This window comes from Eretmochelys imbricata, chromosome 2 (genome assembly GCF_965152235.1).
Source record: "Eretmochelys imbricata isolate rEreImb1 chromosome 2, rEreImb1.hap1, whole genome shotgun sequence".
Lineage (NCBI taxonomy): Eukaryota > Metazoa > Chordata > Testudines > Cheloniidae > Eretmochelys > Eretmochelys imbricata.
Genome location: NC_135573.1, coordinates 108,625,062 through 108,645,197, shown reverse-complemented (window position 1 = coordinate 108,645,197; position 20,136 = coordinate 108,625,062).

Below are 20,136 nucleotides of genomic sequence, written 5' to 3'. Positions count from 1 at the left end.
TTCGACCTAAAGTCCTAGTGTAGACCAGGGCTTAGACTATGGAATAATCTTCCAAAAGAACTGGAGGGGGAAGGCCTATCACATGGAACAATTTTGTTCAGATGTCACTGTGATGAGTGCATTATAAAAGGGACAAACATCAAAAACTAACCTGGACCATAGCATTGGAGAATATACTGTAGGGAGCAATACTGCACCAGTGGAGTTAATGACTCCCTTTGACTTTGGATCAGGCCCTGTATGACTGTCTTTTTCCATGTCTCATTTCTACTATTAGAATATAAATTAACAAAGGTGAGGAAGAAAAAGGACAAAAAGCAGCAAGAGGAACCCATCTCCCTTTACATGAAGCAGTGAGTCTATTTTTCATCCTGCAAATGAAATATTGAAAATCTGTTCGAGCTGGTTAAATGGCATCCATGGTTCGTATTATGTTCTACTGAACAAAGAGATCCAGGTTCCATTTGCAGATTTAGGGTCTTAGTTTCTCATGAGCCCAACTCAGTTCCTACTGAAGACAAAAAAAGACCCCCATTGATTTAAATCCAAATTGGACAGGACCCTAGTAGAAACCAGAAAAGGAAGGGAGCAATCAAGAGCCTCCTATTTCTCTTCATTGCTTACTCTGTTCAGTTTGGAGAAAAGGTGGTGGGCTCCAAAGAGAGTCAGATCCAGCCTTCTTTGCCTAAAGGACAGTCATGTAACATAGAGGCTTCATCAAAATGGTGCAAGTCAAAGGGGAAGAATTGGGACCCTATGTTGGTGTGTGTGACACTGATTAGAGCCCTGCAAATCTGTGGATATCCACTTTATATCCACAGATATCCACATCCACGGATGTGGATATCTGTGGACAGTTTATGCGGATCACAGCTCAGACCCGGAAAAATTTTTTTCTATCTATGCAGGACTCTAGCACTGACCCTCACAAAAATGAAATCTTGATTTTAGAGCTTCCCTCCTCCCCCATATCAGTCTTGTCCCACAAAGGGATACTTATTTCTGCTGAATTTAGACAAAAGAGCAGCAACAGCATCATTGAGGCTGGGAGACTACAACCACCTTTATAGTAATGCACTACATTCACATTTTACTTTGTGATCCATTCTAGGAGGAAGCCACATGCCAGAGGTCAAATTACCCACAGCATAAGACAAATAGACCATTTTTCAAATATCCCACCAGGCACAAACATAATAAAATTTAAGAAACCAGTCCACAGGAAAGTAACAGTCACAAAATAATGACCTGCAGTGCATTAAAAAGAAACAAAACCCTCAAGAATAAAGCCCAATCAGAAAACAGAATCCTGCCTGAAGGTGATGAACAGGAACTTGGAGGGTAATAACAGAATACTATCTAATCACGCAATGCTGCCTCCTCCTTGAGTTTTCCAAGCTACCAAAGATCAACATCCTTTCCCAAATGAAAGCAACCCGCAAAAGCATATTCACAGCAACACAGTCATAAATGGAAGGTTTTTAGACCTGAATCAACTAAATGAAAAACTAAGTTACACAAACCGAAGAAAATTCAAGAAGTCAGATCTTTCAGAAAAGAATAAGAACTTATCAGTTGTTCTGCATTAGATACAAGAAAAAATAATCCACCACAGATTTGATGCCATATACACTGTATTTATCATTACTTTGTCATAAATAGAGCAAAATATAGTGGAAGAAGAAAGTTTTTAAAACAATGGAAAAAGAGGTGTGCAGTGTAACAAGAAGGGTCTTGTCTGGGTAAGATACTTCCAGTAGCTCTAGCTGGGGTGTTAGCTATTGCTTTTTCATCCCACTGCAGCCTCAAAACTGCATTATTCTGGAGGTCTGGAAGAGGAAAGTTATGTGATACAGGAGCATAGTATGTGCAGAGTAAGTAGTTGACTAGGATTACAGCTACTTTAATTTACACAGTCTTGGACCTTATTCTGGCTCCTTAGTGTAAGTTAGATCAACTTAGACTCCTTAACGATGGTACAGTGGTTATACATAAATCTAAGTCAATTTAACAAAGTGTAAGGGAGTCCAATCGAGTTTAAATGGGTCTCACCTGCAACACTGTACACATCACCTCCGAATTTGACCTAATGTCCTCAAGACATGTTTGCAGAGTGATATCAGCACCTTCAACAACAATATAATTCCAAGGACAAAACAATGGCAATGTGACTGCTTACTGTTTACAGATGAAAGTCCATAGTTACATGCTAGGATCACATTGTTTTTTATGTGATTTACATTAGCCAAGACATCAGAAGCAAGTCATTTTAGTCAGTGGAGATCTAAGTGTCCAGGGAGGTTATGCCTTAATGGAGGAAAACACTTTCAGAATGAAAATCCTATCGAACGTCTTCGAATGACTGTGAATGACCTTTCTTAGGCTTTTAACAAGGAAAAAGAAGGGCATATTAACTGATCTCTTTTCCTCTATTGATTTAACAGCCAATCCTGACTTGACTGCAGTTGGAGAAACTAGTGGCATTTTTGTCTACTTGACCTTGTTTAGTTTGGTCTTAATATTAAATGGATTTATTTTATTTTTCTATGGGTAGTTCCTGCATCGTGTGATTTAATACCAGGAGGCTTTTAGTCAGCCAAATCCTGCTGCCCGTGCAAAGGTGATGAGTGCCCTAGACACAAAGAACTAGTTGTTCTTCAACTGAGTGGGACCCAGGGTCCTCACCATACAGAGATTACACAGACTGTTCTTCCTGTTCACTGTGGAGCAGTGCCTTTTTCTGAACCACCAAGCCAAACCAAGGGAGTTTGGGGTGCAATTCAGGAAATGCAGCCAGTTAACCTGTGACTATATGGACCAACTGCCCAAAACCATCCATAGATGCAGCACACCAGTGCCACTGCTGCCTTGAAGCTAAAGTAGCAACTGCTGAGCGGTTCCACTGGTTCTTAGCAGCCAGGAGTAGTGCGGGGCTAGAAGACATTCTATTCTCCCTCAAATGAAGCAGGAATTGACATAAGAGTTAGGATTTAGCCTGAAATGGAATACATTAGACGTATGCAAATTGTTTTAAGTTTGTCTGCTGTTTTGCTATCTCTGGAATATCAGTAACATAACAAACACTCCTTCCAGACCTGTGCTCCACCTCTATGCTTTCCTTTCAGGTGGTTTGCACTATTGGCAAAAGTAGAATAGAGTCCTAAGTGCTGGGACCGTGATAGTACCCTGTGGGAAGGAATATAGAAAGGCTCCTTTGCCCCCTATCTTCCATCTCAAGGAAGAAGAATGTAACCAGACATGATAGGACACCAGTGTTTTGTGACAACTTTTCATCATGTGCATGTTTTTGTTCGTTCCTTTTGAATTGTGTGGGAGACACAGTAAAAGAAGATTTTCAATCATAAATAATGTTGCGGCACCAGAAGGCACCATAGAGAAAATTAGGCAGATTTCTCAGGCAGAAATTGCATTTAAATTTCTGGGAGTTTGGATGAGGTAAATCTTGTACAGAATTGGGTGAATAAAAAAAATCTGTAAATATGTCTTTACATTTTTAAATGAATTCATTCCAGCTCTGTCTGTGTCCTGGTTATATTAATTTTATTCTAATGTTCAAGCAAATAAGTTCCTTAGAAGGAATGTTTGTGCAGAAAAAAAAGAAGTTCAAAATAATATTAAGGAATATTCACAGAAGTAAATTTTGAAGAAAAATTCCCCATCTAAATGAGTTTCACTCATACAGTTGTGCAACAGAATAGCACATACAGTGCTGATTGGAAATGTTTTGTCAAAACTTTTCTAATGTAATTTGTGTTCTCAATTAAATGAAGATTTCATGCACTCTGCTTTTCCTTAAAAAAAAAAAATTTATATAGATTTGTTGGAAAAATGAAAACCTGAAACTAAAATTTCAGCTGAAAATGAAAAATTCTCATTTACATCTAATTCTCCAAGGGAAAACAAATTTCTGACCAGCTCTCGCCACATGTCCCATACATCCAATCAAAATGAAATCTCACAGATCCAAGTTCCAGACATCTAATGCTTTCAAAGAGCTAGTCACAAACAGCCTCTGGAGTAAAAATTATTTGCCTAATTTATTAAGTGAATAATTTTGAATAAAGTATCAGTTCAACAAAATCATAAGCTGACACTGAAATTTGGCAAACAGAGGAGAAAAAATTTATCAAATTTGCTAAAAATTATTCTCCAAACTACTAGGCCCTATATATGTAGAAGATTTTAAAGCACACATCAGTATTAACTTGTGCTTCATGTGATGAATATGAGGAATAGATTAAGGCTTGCCAGACAGAAAAGGACAAAATTGTATAGGGGGGAAATGATCAGGATTCCAAAAGGGTGCTACAATTAATGGAGTTTAAAAAAAAATCTCTACCCCCTTCCCCTCCCACATTATATATATATATATATATATATATATATATATATATATACACAGAGAGAGAGAGAGAGAGAGAGAGAGAGACAGTGCAAGCAAGAGAGAAAGTGGATGATGTACTTTTAATTTCTCATTATGGCACCATTTATACCTCGTATATGTTTCATTGATTTCCCTCCATACAATCCACAATCAAAGCTACTGAGAAGGGGGTGTTGAGACATAACACATCAAAATTGAAACTTAAAGTCCCTAGTCTACCAGTGATAAAACCATTTATTTTTTTCATGTTAAAACTTTATGGGTACCTTGCACCTAGTAGTGGAGTGGCAAAGGAAGAGCAGACACTGGTTCTCGCAAAACTAAAGTACTCTTTTTTTGTACCAATCTAACTATATCCATTTAGGAGCCACTATAGATAACTCTCCTGGTTTGGATGGATTTATATCAGTGTAAAGGTGTTTATAGTGGTAAAGCTTATTCCCATAAATTTACTGAAATAAGTTATACCAATATAAGTACTTTTATACCAGTATAACTGTGTCCACACAGAGGATTACACTGGTTTACTTATAGTGGTTTCTAAATCGATATAGTTAAATCAGTACCGAAAAATGTGCAGACAAGCGCTAAGGCAGTATCAGGAGAACTTGAGGAGGGCAGGTCACTGACTGGGTATGAGGCAGCCCTACAAATATTTAATTTAAAACTAAAATCTAAAAGCTTTGTCATATGGGAGGTTAATTTTTAATCTTATTGGGTTTGTTTCCTGCGGGCAGACAGGAAGGAGACAGAAGAAATTGGAGCGATACATGTGGCTATGGCAAAGGACTCCAAGCAAGGCTATATTCCGTGCTTCCAGAGTTTCTCTTAAACAGGTCTGCCCATAACTGACCATGGTAAACTGTAGCAGAAACATAAAATGCTAGGATGTGAAACTGCAGCACACAAAACTTCCCTCCAAGTTATTCAGCTGACTGACTTTTCAAGTACAAGGGCACTCATTGTAATATAGCTGCTTATAAAGCAATACCATGATGAATAAGACATCCAGATTTTTTGCTGTTCAGCAGACAAAATCTAACTAAACTCAGTCATCCTAGCTTCTAGTCTTAGGAGTGATAAAAAATAGGCACATACCAGATCCTCTGTCCAGCTAAAAAAAAAAAAAAGAGGTTAATGGCTTGGATCCCTATTGTAAATCCATTTTTTCTAGCATTCAGATTAAGCAACGTAGAACAACTCAATTTTTTAATACAGCGGATTTCATCCCAAATAGTCCCAAAGCACTTTACAAATGGATAATGCTGTTATGGGTTTGGTTAAACCTTGAAACTGGTGGATGTAACCGCTGCCCTTCATTTGGAAAAAACATAAGAAACAATTAAACTCCTTCATGGAACCACACAGCTGAAACAATAGCAACCTCTAACGAAAGCACAGGCATGTCACCACTGAAAACAAAGGCACATGCAAAATATATGTGAGTGGAGGGGTTTCACTGGCTATTCTTTTAGCAGCTATGTGCACAAGACCGAAAGCAGCAGCAAAAAACCACCACAACACAGAGAAGGAACAGAAAGTGAAGGACACAGCCTGGACAAGCTCTGGGAGTGTAGGCCTGAGAAAAAGCCTCCCAAAAGCAAGCTTTTTCGGCTGAGTGCTGGCTGATGGAGGCTTGGAACTGTGAACAAAGAAACTGCCTCATGTTCAGGGAAACAGGATTTATACGTTCTTCGTAAATAAACAGGATTGCATCAAAAAAATACCTGACTCCACCATTCATTTCTCCAAACCAAAACAACCCCCAAGACCCCAAATGTTGGCTAAATCCATGGGTCAAAAAGTAGGAACAATACTAGCTATTTTATAAAAAAACACATTAAGAGAATTTTAAGCGTGTGAAAAAATTAAACACTATAGTTAGGCACACCCAGCTCTGTCCCTCTGGTGCATATGCATTACATTATGTCTTTTAAACATACTATAATTACTGCCAGGCCTGTACCTCACTCACCTTTGGCCACACTGAGCACTGATTGAGAAACGAGTTTTGCAGAAATAATAGCATCTGATTATATAAAAGACTATTGTAACTTGTGAACCAGGGGACAGAGTTCATGTGGTGCATGTTGCCTTATCCTCCATATTTTCTGACTTCTGATGCTTCCACTTCCATCTCTAACAGAGTCTTTAGATACATTTTAAGTGGAATTTGCTGGGTTAATTTTTTTTTAAATACTCACTAGAACAAATGAAGTGGGACCTAGATCAAGCCCTAAATGAGGCTAAAAAAAGGCTGTTGCTGAGCTCTGCCTTTTAGAAATGCACTTTTGCATACACTCATAGATGCCCGTGGGTATGTCTACGCTACGAAATTAGGTCGAATTTATAGAGTCGGTTTTTTAGAAATCGTTTTTATACAGTCGATTGTGTGTGTCCCCACACAAAATGCTCTAAGTGCATTAAGTGCATTAACTCAGCGGAGTGCTTCCACAGTACTGAGGCTCGCGTCGACATCCGGAGCGTTGCACTGTGGGTAGCTATCCCACAGTTCCCGCAGTCTCTGCCGCCCATTGGAATTCTGGGTTGAGATCCCAATGCCTGATGGGGCAAAAAACATTGGCGTGGGTGGTTCTGGGTACATGTTGTCAGGCCCTCCCTCCGTGAAAGCAACGGCAGACAATCGTTTTGCGCCTTTTTTCCGGAGTTACCTGCGCAGACGCCATACCACGGCAAGCATGGAGCCCGCTCAGATCACTGTCACCGTATGTCTCCTAAGTGCTGGCAGACGTGGTACTGCATTGCTACACAACAGCAGTAACCTTGTGGCAGCAGACGGTGCAATAGGCCTGAAAACCATCGTCATCGTGTCCGAGGTGCTCCTGGCCGCCTCGGTAAGGTCAGTCAGGAGCGCCTGGGCAGACATGGGCGCAGGGACTAAATTAGGAGTGACTCGACTAGGTCATTCTCTTTAGTCCTGCAGGCAGTCCTATTGCACCATCTTATGGTGAGCAGGCAGGAGATGAGGATGGCTAGCAGTCCTATTGCACCATCTTCTGCCAGCCAAAGATGTAAAAGATAGATGGAGTGGATCAAAACAAGAAATAGACCAGATTATTTTGTATTCATTTGCTCCCCCCTCCCTCCCTCTCTCTGTGAAATCAGTGGCCGACAATCATTTTGGTGAGGTCTGTCAGGGGCACCTTGAAAACTTTAATGAATATTCAGTCCTTCCTGAAATACCAGAGGGAGGGATAGCTTAGTGGATTGACCATTGGCCTGCTAAACCCAGGGTTTTGAGTTCAATCCTTAAGGGGGCCATTCTGTGTAACAGTTGTTTTTGTTTCTCCTTGATGTAAAGCCACCCCCTTTGTTGATTTTAATACCCTGTAAGCCAACCCTGTAAGCCATGTCGTCATTCGCCCCTCCCTCCGTCAGAGCAACAGCAGACAATCATTATCCAGCACATTATCCAGCAGTAAATGCAGCACCAGAACCTGGCAAAGTGAAACTGAGCGAGTAGGCGATGTTAGCGCGGTGATAAGAGTGATGGGGACATGGACACAGACTTCTCTCAAAGCATGGGCCCTGGCAATGCGGGCATCATGATGCTAATGGGGCAGGTTCATGCGGTGGAACGCCAATTCTGGGCCCGGGAAACAAGCACAGACTGGTGGGACCGCATAGTGTTGCAGGTCTGGGATGATTCCTAGTGGCTGCGAAACTTTCGCATGCATAAGAACACTTTCATGGAACTTTGTGACTTGCTCTCCCCTGCCCTGAAGCGCATGAATACCAAGATGAGAGCAGCCCTCAAAGTTGAGAAGCGAGTGGCAATAGCCCTGTGGAAGCTTGCAACGCCAGACAGCTACCGGTCAGTCAGGAATCAATTTGGAGTGGACAAATCCACTGTGGGGGCTGCTGTGATGCAAGTAAAATCAAAAGCAATCAAAGATCTGCTGATCTCAACGGTAGTGTCCCTGGGAAATGTGCAGGTCATAGTGGATGGCTTTGCTGCAATGGGATTCCCTAACTGTGGTGGGGCCATAGACGGAACCCATATCCCTATCTTGGCACCAGAGCACCAAGCCAGCGAGTACATAAACCGCAAGGGGTACTTTTCAAAAGTGCTGCAAGCACCGGTGGATCACAAGGGACGTTTCACCAACATCAACGTGGGATGGCCGGAAAGGTACATGATGTTCGCATCTTCAAGAACTCTGGTCTGTTTCAAAAGCTGCAGGAAGGGGCTTTATTCCCAGACCAGAAAATGACTGTTGGGGATGTTGAAATGCCTATAGTTATCCTTGGGGTCCCAGACTACCCCTTAATGCCATGGCTCATGAAGCCATACACAGGCAGCCTGGACAGTAGTCAGGAGCTGTTCAACTACAGGCTGAGCAAGTGCAGAATGGTGGTAGAATGTGCATTTGAACATTTAAAAGCGCGCTGGCGCAGTTTACTGACTCGGTTAGACCTCAGCGAAACCAATATTCCCACACTTATTACTGCATGCTGTGCGCTCTGCCATATCTGTGAGAGTAAGGGGGAGACGTTTATGGCTGGGTGGGAGGTTGAGGCAAATCGCCTGGCTGCTGGTTACGCGCAGCCAGACACCAGGGCGGTTAGAAGAACACAGGAGGGCGCGGTGCGCATCAGAGAAGCTTTGAAAACCAGTTTCATGACTGGCCAGGCTATGGTGTGAAAGTTATTTTGTTTCTCCTTGACGAAACCCCCCGCCCCTTGGTTCACTCTACTTCCCTGTAAGCTAATCACCCTCTCCTCCTCCCTTCGATCACTGCTTGCAGAGGCAATAAAGTCATTGTTGCTTCACATTCATGCATTCTTTATTAATTCATCACACAAATAGGGGAATAACTGCCAAGGTATCCTGGGAGGGGTGGTGGAGGAGGGAAGGACAAGGCCACACAGCACTTTAAAAGTTTTAAACTTTAAAACTTATTGAATGCCAGCCTTCTGTTGCTTGGGCAATCCTCTGGGGTGGAGTGGCTGAGCAGCCAGAGGCCCCACCACCTCGTTCTTGGGCATCTGGGTGAGGAAGCTGTGGAACTTGGGGAGGAGGGCGGTTGGTTACACAGGGGCTGTAGCGGCAGTCTGTGCTCCAGCTGCCTTTCCTGCAGCGCAACCATATGCTGGAATATATTAGTTTGATCCTCCAGCAGCCTCAGCATTGAATTCTGCCTCCTCTCATCATGCTGCTGCCACCTTTCAGCTTCAGCCCTTTCTTCAGCCCTCTACTTACTCTCTTCAGCCCGCCACCTCTCCTCCCGGTCATTTTGTGCTTTCCTGCACTCTGACATTATTTGCCTCCACGCATTCGTCTGTGCTCTGTCAGTGTGGGAGGACAGCATGAGCTCAGAGAACATTTAATCACGAGTGCGTTTTTTTTGCCTTCTAATCTTCACTAGCCTCTGGGAAGGAGAAGATCCTGTGATCCTTGAAACACATGCAACTGGTGGAGAAAAAAAAAGGGACAGTGGTATTTAAAAAGACACATTTTATAGAACAATGGGTACACTCTTTCACGGTAAACCTTGCTGTTAACATTACATACACAGCACATGTGCTTTCGTTTCAAGGTCACATTTTGCCTCCCCCCACTGCGTGGCTAGCCCCTCCCACCTCCCCATGGCTAACAGCGGGGAACATTTCTGTTCAGCCACAGGCAAACAGCCCAGCAGGAACGGGCACCTCTGAATGTCCCCTTAAGAAAAGCACCCTACTTCAACCAGGTGACCATGAATGATATCACTCTCCTGAGGATAACAGAGAGAGCTAAAGAACGGATGTTGTTTGAACGCCAGAAAACATACACTGCAATGCTTTGTTCTACAATGATTCCCGAGTACGTGCTATTGGCCTGGAGTGGTAAAGTGTCCTACCATGGTGGACGGAATAAGGCTGCCCTCCCCAGAAACCTTTTGCAAAGGCTTTGGGAGTACATCCAGGAGAGCCGCGAATGCCAGGGCAAATTAATCATTAAACATGCTTGCTTTTAAACCATGTATACTATTTTAAAAGGTACACTCACCAGAGGTCCTTTCTCCACCTGGCGGGTCCGGGAGGCAGCCTGGGGTGAGTTTGGGGGGTACTGGCTCCAGGTCCAGGGTGAGAAACAGTTCCTGGCTGTCGGGAAAACCGGTTTCTCCACTTGCTTGCTGTGAGCTATCTACAACCTCCTCCTCATCATCATCATCTTCCTTGTCCCCAAAACCTGCTTCTATGTTGCCTCCATCTCTATTGAAGGAGTCAAACAACACGGCTGGGGTAGTGGTGACTGAACCCCCTAAAATGGCATGCAGCTCATCATAGAAGCGGCATGTTTGGGGCTCTGACCCAGAGCGGCCCCGTTTGCCTCTCTGGTTTTCTGGTAGATTTGCCTCAACTCCTTAAGTTTCACACGGCACTGCTTCGGGTCCCTGTTATGGCCTCTGCCCTTCATGCCCTGGGAGATTTTGACAAAGGTTTTGGCATTTCGAAAACTGGAATGTAGTTCTGATAGCACGGATTCCTCTCCCCATACAGCGATCAGATCCTGTACCTCCCATTCGGTCCATGCTGGAGCTCTTTTGCAATTCTGGGACTCCATCCTGGTCACCTCTGCTGATGAACTCTGCACTCATCTGCAGCTTGCCACGCTGGCCAAACAGGAAATTGAAATTCAAAAGTTCGCGGGCCTTTTCCTGTCTACCTGGCCAGTGCATCAGAGTTGAGAGCGCTGTCCAGAGCGGTCACAATGGAGCACTCTGGGATAGCTCCCAGAGGCCAAAACCGTCTAATTGCATCCACAGTACCCCAAATTCAACCCGGCAATGTCGATTTCAGCACTAATCCCCTTGTCGGGGGTGGAGTAAGGAAATCAATTTTAAGAGCCCTTTAAGTCGAAAAAAGGGCTTCGTGGTGTGGACGGGTGCAGGATTAAATCGATTTAATGTTGCTAAATTCGACCTCAACTCCTAGTGTAGACCAGGGCTATGTGTGGACCCACTCACAGAATGTCCATCCGAGTCTCAGAGTGTGGGGTGGATGATCCAGCTGAGGTGTCTGATCTCCCTTTCACCTGGGGCTCCTCCAGGCAGAGATTTTGGAAAAATGATCCCCCACGAGCTTTAGGAAAGACACCGCAATTCCTCATAGATTATTTTTTTAAAATGTTCAACATGTTTCAGTTTTTGTGCACACATGCATTTACACAACTTCAGATTGATTTTGAATTCATTCTTTTCATTGATAGAAAAAGAGGCAGCTCGAGAACTGCTCCCAGCTCTCTCCCTAAGTTCCCTGAGAAAAGATCATTTTAGGACCAGATCCTACACAGCCTCAGGCCCTTTGAAAGTGACCATCACCATAACCTTTTGCTACAATTCCATCTCACCCCACACATACTTGGAATTGTGCAATCAAATCCATATTAAAAAGGGTCATGAGATTCAGTCAAATGTTTTGGGCTCTCTTGTGATTTTGGAAGTAGACTTGTGCACATGTATGCAGTGTCAGGACATTCCCAATCAAGTTGGGACAGATACGGGTTTGATCATTCACTACCGATATCCTGAGTTCAGACTCCTTACATTTATTTTTGTGAGACTGGAACCATAATTATTTCATACAGAAGTAAAAAGTTAGTGTGTGAATAGCAAAACAGATACATGAAGCAGTGAGTGTGATAATGGCTAATATTCAAGGTCAGCAGCACTCAGCAGCATTATTCACGCACCAGTTTGCTGATTTATGGGCATTCAAATCAATGGTACTTACAATTTATAACAACAAACCTTTCATTCTTCTGAACTAGAGAATGGTATTCAAAAATGTTCAGATCCTTCTCTGATACCCAGCTGGATACCATAAATTATTTAATTTCTTGGTTCCCTTTAGCTCCTTAAAAAGAAAACCACTAGTTTTCTTCCAGTTTGACAGCTATATCTTACTGTATTTTTTCCCCAAAGCCTTCATGCAGTTCTTGACGTAAAAGCTTAGCTTTTTGTAGACAACTGTTATTCCAAATGAAAAGCAGCATGGGTTTTGTCAATATCAGTCTTACTCCATTAAATTTTCACTTCATAGTTCACAAAATGGCTATTCTAGAATACATTCCATGTTATTTCATAGAGAAGATTGCTTCTGCAGTATATACCCATATAAGTCTTCTTTCTCATCAACAAAACAAGTCGTTTGTAGCAGCCACACATCAACAGAACTTCTTCAAGCCTGTGACTGTTGCTTTTTCATAATTATATTTTATAATCCTCCTTTACACACGAGAGCTCAATTCACTTCCTTCTACAATGCATTAGCATCCTCTTCAAATCCATTAGCGGTATCACAAGCTTCACAGCATCATTCCCTCTTCAAAATATTTCATTATTAAGATACTGTACTGCAAGCTGAAGACTATGAATATTTAAGTGTACTATATGTACCATGTCAGGGAAATCAATCCTACTCTTTTACCACATTGACAACATTTTGAAAGCTGCTCTGTGCTTTGTTAAATATATATAACTTGCACAACAATATACAATACTTTTAATGATAAAGTTTAGCATGAGTTTGCATGGTGACAATGTAATTTTGCAATTATGTTTCAAAACATAATATTGGGAATTGTGGGGTCTCAGCAGCTCTCAAGATCAGACAAATGGCTCAAGTTTGTGCAGTGGGACAAAATGGCATTATCATGAGGTCTGACAAGACCATACTATCAATATAATAAGATCTTGTGACAATATTACAAGATTCTCCATGTCACTAATGTAGCCCAGAAATGGACTGATTTATATGCTTTGTGGATATATTTGCAAACCTATTTCAAAACACTCAAGATATGTAACTTGAATTACGTAACTTGAACCAGTGCAGAAGCAGGCTCTAGCCAATCCCAGATTCCCCAGGTTCCACAAGGTCATAGGTAGGCCCCACGGTCATTTTCAATGGATTATAACAGATCTCCTCCTAGGGTCCCTCCACAGAAGTGTGTGTGACGATGTGACTCAGCAGGGACGGGGGAGTGTTGACCTGGGAATGTGCCCTGGGGATGGGAGACCTGAGAGCCTGTCACCTGAGCCAGGAGGAGGAGGGGAAGGTAACACCTCTGCCCAGGAATGTGGACGGAGACTGCAGCAGGGAACCTGCTGGGTGGGTTTAGTTTTCAGTTTGGGGCTGGGGAGAGGAACACAGGGAACCCCAGGGCTGGGGTCTAAGCTCCCTGCTCCCCCAGAAGGACGTGATTGAGGGGTTCTGGTTGTACCCACAAGCTCTGTTGTGGACTGTGTTCCTGTTGTCCAATAAACCTTCTGTTTTACTGGCTGGCTGAGAGTCTCAGTGGATCCCAGGAAGAGGGGTGCAGGGCCTGGACTCCCCCACACTCCGTGACAGTGTGATCAAGGTCCAGAAGACTATTTACATAAGAAATGTTCTGAACAACCTAAGTAAGGGGGGAGGGGCAGAATCAGCTCCTATTAACATTTACTCCAGAACATAGTGCCTGTTACTAAAGGGCATAGTCCTGTTTTGCTACAGGGGACTACACTTGGTAGTCAACACTACTCATGTAGTACGTATTTACAGATCAGGCCCCAATATGTCTTTCTAGAGGTAGAGCAACATTTCTCTCCAGGTTTGCAAGTGTGAACAATGTGAGAACCAGATCAAGAACGTATGCTACAGCATGTGGAATTTGTCCTTTGACCTTCATCTCCTCCCACCACCACGACACCTGTCCACTTCCTGCTTTATCTAAATATTGTCAGATCCAAATGGCTTTTACTGCAACTAGTAAAAAGCCACATTTTGTTGTTCATTTGAAATATGCTTGCAAAGCTCTAAATATGAAGCAAGCAAATATTTCTCTAAAACCTGCTTAAGCAGGACAACTCATCTTCAGGTGCAGAATCTATTTTTCAAAGCAGTCCTACTTTTTACTCAGTTTACAGCCAAGTTGTCTGAGGTAAAAGAAAATCGAAGCTATTTGTGATCATGGGCAAATTGCGTCTCTGGCTGAATTTGAATAATCCGGGTTTCCAGATGTCTGCTGTAACCACTAGTCCACATACATGGATTCTACATTCCTAAGGTTCCTGAAAAGCCGCAGTGCTTTTGCTGTACAAGAAGAACATTAGAAAAACAGAACTTGACATACTAAAAACAGCAAGAGTGCCTAAACTAAGAATAGCCAAATGATCTCATACAGAAGTTGCCTTCACAATGTTATTCTTCTTCTTCCTTGGCCTATAGCTTGAAGAAAGCTGATTTTGTTTATCCCCAGTCTATTTATTTGGCTAGAAAAGTCTTTCATATCATATTTCAAATTATACTATTAATTGTATCTCATACTGAAAATAATTACTTTGCTGTGTAACATGATGTGAAACTCTTACCCCTTTATTAGCAACTTTACGCTATATCATTTAGGAAAATTAACTGTGTGGAATAATGTAGCATATAGAGCTATAATTTAGAGAATCCACTAAGCCATAAAGTTAGAATCCAGATCCAGACTTTCCCCAGAAAATGTTTGGCTCCATGGTTTGCCTGAGCTCATCTCCACTATAATTTACTATGATAAACAGTGATCCTTTCACTGATCACTTCTGAAAGGGAGAAGAAGAAACTAATATAGGTGTGCAGTGCTTTTGTAATCAAGAACTTCCCAGTAACCATGAAGAACAGCCCGTATCAGCTGCTATGAAAGCCTCTCTACACTATCTCCCATGTTTTCTGCATGGGTGCTTTTACAAACCCATATCAAGACAGGAGTCGTAACAGGAGCATGAATCTTATTAGTTACTATTAATAAAGATCTGTGTGGAGAAACAGCTTCTCTTTCCCATCTCCCCAGGATGAAGACAAGAACCTTCACAAAGGAACTCTCCTTATTCAACCCCTAACATGTTACACAAAAGCAAGAAGTTAGAGAGTTAGAAGCAGTGAAGAGGAATATAGTGACTTCGGTTGTTTTTAGCAATGAGTTCTCAAATCCTTCTTAATAAGTAGCATGAGAGCCAGGTGACTCTTCAACTTTTAGTGCAGGGACTATTATGCTCATTGTGTTTCTGCATGTCTGTACAGAATACAGTAGACCTACTGCCTTCATATGTGCTAATGACTAGTGTGCTGTTCACAAAAGAACACCTGTTATTTTTATTTCTCTAATGTTTGTCTTTTATTTACAAACAACCTGCACCAGGAGAAGAATTAACTCACCGCAGTAAAGTGTACAGACAATTTAAGTAATAATTCAGACAGGATACAGTCTGACAAAGCTCCCACTGATTTCAATGGAATTTGGGCCAGTTAAACCAATGCTGAATTTGGTCTATATATTATTCAATAGACTATTGTTCATAATTTCTTAATGCTGCAAGAAGGAGCAACATACTGTAACATCATTTTGCACTTAGATTTGATCCTTTCATACTCTTTATTAATGCTAATTAATTAAAGTTCACACCATTGTTTTAAGGTAGATAAATATTAACCCCATATTACAGAGGGGTAAAATGTGGCATGAAATCACTTGCCCAAGGTCACTGCAAGTCAGTTTTAGAGCTGGGTATGGAACTCAGACATTCTGATGCCGTCTCCACTACTGTAACCCATAAATAATACTCACCTACTGCTCACTTATGGATACTGTACATTATTATTCCTAAAGACATGTAGTAGGATTCTAGCTAGAAGAACTTGTATCATTTAAAGAAAATCCGGCCTGGATCTATGAATTCTTGTTTTGTTTAAAAATGAATACATTTATTTTTACCCATACACTCTCCTGCTCTTGTTGCTAAGCAGATGAGTCATATTACTATGTGACATTTTGCACAATGACTTTTGATAATGACCAGAGGTCATGAAAACACAATTAAATACATGACACATAATGCACTTCTCTTTTTCAGGGGAAGTTACTACAAATGCAGTAAAACCATGTGTTTTCTGAAATAAATACATACATTACTTTTTGTCTTGTAGGCTGAAAAAAAAATTAACTTCTGAGTGACTCAATGGAGTGGGGAGATATTTTATATTCCTATCCCTTGATGACACTCCATGACTTTAGCAGAAAGCTGGACAGTTCTTTTTTCAAAAGTTTAGAATGTCTACAGGTTTCGCGTACATTCTCACTCTCTCCGCATTCTGTGTCCCTTTTGGACTCTTCTCAATCTCTCCTTTCTCCTCCCCCCTAGGTCTTTCCTGTGCTATAAAGGCCCTCTTCTTTTTACAGATTCACCACCACTCATTGTCTGTACCCTGCTGTCCCTCCTCCATTATTGTCTCTCCTATTTCCTTCTGTAGTGCTGCTTGGCCTTCTACTCTATTCAAATTGGTTCGTATTAATAGAGAAAGGGAAGTCACTTGTCAATCAAAATGTTTCCAATTTCCAAACTATCCTGAAAACAGACTCCTAAAAGTTTCAAGTGGGTTTGAAATTTGGGACAAAATTCTCTCCATCCTGCAGTGCATAATTTACACTCATTCAACATATAAAGCAAATGAAGTTATGTGATGAATGGTCTAGATGATAGGGTTCTAGACAGGAAGTCAGGAGACCTGGGTTCTATACCCAGTTTTGTTACTGATCTGCTGCTTGGTTGGCTTGACTGAATGCTTGAGCAAATCACTTCACCCTCCACTTTGCTCCAACATACCCTTTGTCTTGTCTAGACTGTAAGCTCTTCAGAGCAGGGACTGTCTCTAATTGTAAGTTTGTAAAGTGCCTAGCACTGGGACTCTGATGTTGGGTGGGGCTGCTAGGCAATACTGTAATGCAAAAAATATAAAAAGAACACAACCCTAGCTATGGATCTGAGAGAAAAAACTTTGACAGATGGAAGCTGGCTAGATCGTCGGGCTCAACAGATAGTGATCAATGGCTCCATGTCTAGTTAGCAGCTGGTATCAAGCAGAGTGCCCCAAGGGTCGGTCCTGGGGCCAGTTTTGTTCAATATCTTCATTAATGATCTGGAGGATGGCATGGATTGCACCCTCAGCAAGTTTGCAGATGACACTAAACTGGGAGGAGTGGTAGATACGCTTGAGAGTAAGGACAGGATACAGAGGGACCTAGACAAATTAGAGGATTGGGCCAAAAGAAATCTGATGACGTTCAACAAGGACAAGTGCAGAGTCCTGCACTTAGGACGGAAGAATCCCATGCACCACTACAGACTAGGGACCGAATGGCTAGGCAGCAGTTCTGCAGAAAAGGACCTAGGGGTTACAGTGGACGAGAAGCTGGATATGAGTCAATAGTGTGCCCTTCTTGCCAAGAAGGCTAATGGCATTTGCGGCTGTATAAGTAGGCGCATTGCCAGCAGATAGAGAGACATGATCATTCCCCTCTATTTGACATTGCTGAGGCCTCAACTGGAGTACTGTGTCCAGTTTTGGGCCCCTCACTACAAGAAGGATGTGAAAAAATTGGAAAGAGTCCAGCAGAGGGCAACGAAAATTATTAGGAGGCTGGAGCACACAACTTATGAGGAGAGGCTGAGGGAACTGGGATTGTTTAGTCTGCGGAAGAGAAGAATGAGGGGGGATTTGATAGCTGCTTTCAACTACCTGAAAGGGGGTTCCAAAGTGGATTGATCTAGCCTGTTCTCAGTGGTAGCAGATGACAGAACAAGGAGTAATGGACTCAAGTTGCAGTGGGGGAGGTTTAGGTTGGATGTTAGGCAAAACTTTTTCACGAGGAGGGTGGTGAACCAGTGGAATGGATTACCTAGGGAGGTGGTGGAATCTCCTTCCTTAGAGGTTTTCAAGGTCAGGCTTGACAAAGTCCTGGCTGGGATGATTTAGTTGGGGATTGGTCCTGCTTTGAGCAGGGGGTTAGACTAGATGACCTCCTGAGGTCCCTTCCACCCCTGATATTCTATGATTCTATGAAGAACATGCTTTTTTCCCCATGTATTTCAGCGAACTGTGTGTGAGAGAGGAAGAGGCATATTCTAGTTGAATTCACATAGGTTTGTGCCCAAGAATTCTAGAGTTCTAATTCCTGCTCTAATACAGTCCATTTTCAGCCCTAGGGTAAATCCTTTAACTTCTATCTCAGTACTCCCATTTGGAAAATAGGGATAATACATATTTATAGGGATGTTGGGATGATCATATAGGCCAGTGGTTCTCAACCAGGGATACACGTATCCCTGGAAGTACGCAGAGGTCTTTCAGGGGGTACGTCAACTCATCTTGATATTTGCCTAGTTTTACAATAGGCTACAGAAAAAGCACAACCGAAGTCAGTACAAACTAAAACGTCATACAGACTATGACTTATATATACTGTACACTGAAATGTAAGAACAATATTTATATTCCAATTGATTTATTTTATAACTATATGGTAAAAATGAGAAAGTCAGCAATTTTTCAGTAACAGTGTGCTGCGGCACCTTTCTATTTTTATGTCTGATTTTGTAAGCAAGTAGTTCTTAAATGACGTAAAACTTGGGGGGTACACAAGACAAATCAGATTCCTGAAAGGATACAGGAGTCTGGAAAGGTTGAGAGCCATCGATATAGGCAGTGTTTGTAAAGCCCTTTGAAGACTAAGAGATTTATGCAAGTGTTCAATGCATTGTCTAGCTCTTATTTTCAATCGGCCATGGTGATGGTATCAAAACGCTTTTGTACCTGATCTCTGAACTCTGAAGATATATTTCTTGACCCAGATTTTTAAAGGTAATTATGTGTTGCTCTTGTCAGCATTGCAAGGACTAAATTACTGAGAAGCCTGAGTGTCAATGAAAGTCAAAGGGACTTGGGAGCCTAAGCTTTTGAAAATGAGACTTAAGACCATATTTTAAAAGGTATTTGGGATGCCTAACTCTCATTGAAATCAATGGGTGGGCCTCTAGGCACTACTGTAATGCAACAAATATAAACCTAAGGTATCGTGGGACTATGTCTAAAGTGGTCCACAAGAGGTTGTTATTACCATATAACCATAGTTTTCAACCTGTGGTCTGCAGACCCTGTCTAAGATTTCCAAAGGGATCCACGCTTCCTTTTGAAATTTTTTAGGGGTGTGCAAATGAAAAAAAAAAGTTGAAAACTACTGCCTTAAAAATGCAGGTTCTGGTGCTTTAAGAAAAACACAAGATGGTGGGGGGTGTATTTTTTTCTAAATGAAATCACAAACCTTGTCAAAACATGATTGTAGAAAATGGCACTAAAAGCATTTATACCACATTTCCAATGAAAAGTTCAACAGTTATAAACAACATTTTGCATGATGAATGAAACAACAGAGTCTGGTAAAGAAGAAATGAGAAAAAAAAAATACAACCATCTTCCTCCTCTTCCCTTTCCCCTAACTTCTGTTTATATAAAATGAGAAACAAAAAAACAGGAAATATCAAGTCAAGAAAAGAAATCCCACATAATAACTCAATATTTTAGAGGGATTATTATTTCTCCTCTAAACTTCAGTGTTTAAGGACATAAACTGTCCTTAAATAATAAACAAAATATTACTATTCAAGCTGCCTTACCATATAATCTGAACGTAATTGACACCAATGAATCTATCTATGCACAAGGAGCAGATACAATACAGGTGGACTAATTTTCACTGGGTTCATTTATTATGAGTGTACTACAATTATCAGCAAGGTGAATCAATAAGCATGAAGTACACTGGCCTCTGTATGACTAATATAGAGTAAGTGTTTTGACAGTAAGTGCAAAACAGTCACATTGTTGCCTAGTTCTTCTATTCCTTCCTCAACTGAGTGCTGAAAAGT